The sequence below is a fragment of the Acyrthosiphon pisum genome, unplaced genomic scaffold (genome assembly GCF_005508785.2).
Source record: "Acyrthosiphon pisum isolate AL4f unplaced genomic scaffold, pea_aphid_22Mar2018_4r6ur Scaffold_21243;HRSCAF=23396, whole genome shotgun sequence".
NCBI classification, from domain to species: domain Eukaryota; kingdom Metazoa; phylum Arthropoda; class Insecta; order Hemiptera; family Aphididae; genus Acyrthosiphon; species Acyrthosiphon pisum.
Window position 1 is genome coordinate 11348 of NW_021770689.1, and position 3022 is coordinate 14369.

The following is a 3022-nucleotide window of genomic DNA, read 5'->3' on the forward strand; positions in this document are numbered from 1 at the left end:
ATAATCAAGAACATTTGTTTTTGAAACTGAGTTTATCTTCAGTATGTTCATTTTCCAAACTTCTTGAATATTTTAATAAACACTAGAAAAATACATAAAATAAGATTACAAAAGGCAATTGAAGAATTACAATTAATCAAAATAAAAATATTAAATACTTTTTTAATTCTTCGCCATAATCATTATGATTTTCGGGAGGAAGGACATCAACTCCAGCAATAGTATCTAATGATGAGAATAATTTAACTCGATAACTTTCAGGCTGCGGATTTATATCATTTACACGGCTAAATTATAATTAGAAGGGAAATATTAATACAAAATTATTATAAATAAAAGAAAATATATATATATTATTATTCTAAAATAAAATACTACCTTTGCTCACAAGTTACAGTAAATAAACCAACAGGACTTTTAAATTCATTCCTATATGTTTTATTCAGTACTTCAAGATTATTGTTAGTCACTGTAAATAAGCCACATGGAGTTTTAACATGATCAACAGTATTGGTAGTACTTCTACAGAAAGGTACGTCATCATACTCAAAACCATAAGAACTAAAATATTTCATTATGTTTTAATAATAAAATTATAACTATTTATAAATTATAATAAACCTACCTCATAGGTATTGCATCTGGTTTTAAACGTCTACGTTTAGGAGAATGATTTAATAGTTGTTGTTGCAAAGATTTCTCAACATATTGGCATTCAGAAAAATGTAAGGAACATACTACATCTAAAATTTTAATAAATAAATATGGACAAAAAATCTTGGTAGAATTTAGTTATAAAACATTTTAGTGATACCTGTATTAAAATTTATATTTTTTATTTTCTTGTTGCCCCAAAGAATTTGTTTGAGCCAAATAGTTCTTAGCTGTACATCTTTTGGGAAAGAATGGATATGCACCTTGGTATCCTTTATAATCCCTTTTTTTTTGCTACCGGTTGTACAGCCATAATACACGCAAACAGGCATGACGAAGGGATAACTAATAAACTTGTAGCATTAGCACACAATAACTTATTCCGTGGTAATTAAGTTAAAAATCAAAAATATAGAAGATAATATTAAGATAATAATTTAATAGTATATTAAATGGTAGCAATTTACTATTTATTTTAGATAAATGCATGATAAAAGTTCTTTTATCATGGATAAATGATGATAAATTATTTAAAATTAATACATTTTGGCGGGAATCTATTGACCAATCAAAAGAACCGCGATTTGTGTGCGCAGTCCGTCAATTATTTGGAAAAGATGTCATCATACCATGTTCTTTTATCATGGTGGTGATATTATTATACTGATAAGTGTCAAGCACGGATATAGATACTATGGTTGCACGCACGATTTAAGGTATATCTTAAATCGTGGTTGCACGACGGCCCATTTTGGATCACAGTGCTGAGCGGCGCCGAATGTTCTTATCAATTCTGACAAAAAGTTGCGTTTTACTAGCGCCCTCTACAACTACTACTAAGTACGGTAACCAAACCGGGTTACCTAGCCACGGTGGAGCGCTAGTATGTCGCGACTTTTTTTTGTATGGATACTATGTATGTATTTATTGTAACTTGATAAGAACATTTGGCGCCGTCATATTATTGTTCGTTGTGCAACCATAGTATCTATATCCGTGGTGTCAAGTGATAATATATTAAATATTAATATAATAATTAATAATATATTAATATCTAGTCTTTAATTTTTTTATAAGCACAAGTTTGAAGTATGAACTGTGAAGTTACTAGTTAGTCCAAGTTACTACCTTATTACTTAATACTTATAACTAACGTAAATAAGTTTACAACGTTTAAATTTACAAGTAAAAGATGCAGAGCCAAAAACCTGAAAAGTGGTCGAATGACCAAATAGAGACGTTGATTGATGCATATAAAGAAGAGCTCTGCTTATTTGCAACAAATCTGGCCACATATCACAATAAGCACTTAAGAGCAGATGCCATGGAACGTGTATATAAAGCTGTGACAACCTTAAAGCCATTAACAAATACAAAAGAATGTTCAACAAAATTCCATAACCTACGAAACCAATTCAACATTGAAAATGCCAAAGTTAAAACATCATTCAAAAGCGGGACTGGTACTGATGACGTAAGTATTTTTAGCAAGTTTTATATTTAGGGTATTTTAAATAGGTTGTTATGGACCACAAAGGTGCCGAAATATAAAAATATATCTAGGGTAAATTATATTTGACTACCCACCTACTCACCTTACCTAAATTCCTATTTAAGTTTATTATTTCTTAGTGGCATTCTAGGAGGCAGTTATAACTTTAATACAAAAAAAAGTTTATAAAACTGCTTTATGCCTTATACCATAAAAAAATTATATGGTAGAATGGTACCCACTTAAGAACCATACAAATAAACTATTACTATTAAAAAATTTGTAATAATTGAATTTTACGTGGGTATGGAGGCATTCATAAACAATTCAGGTATTTTTATATGTTTCTCAATTTACAGTTTTCATTAGCACTATTTATACACAAACAGATATTATTTTTTAAATACATGATAAAATATGAATATTATTTCAGATCATTGGTAATAATGGTAATTAAACACAAATATTCATACTCAAACTCAAACTCAATGCTTACATAATAAATTTTTAATATTTATTACTTTAAATAATGACTAAATATTGTCTTAACAGGTCTATTGTTAATTATTAATTAGGTATATATTTATGTACATTTATAATGATTAAACAGAAATTACAAATACATTACACTATGATGTATTTGTAATATATGTATTTTTTTTTTATATAGGTACCTAATGAGTAATGGGATAATGTATATTTATAATAAGAAAATTAAAACATTTGGTCTATATATAATTTTTATAACTAATAACTATTAAGTTATAGTTATACAATATACATAAACATACATATCACATTCACATACATTAACATGCATAAAGTTATTACTACACTAAGGCTTTGGAGAATGAACGTTCTACGCTACAACTAGAA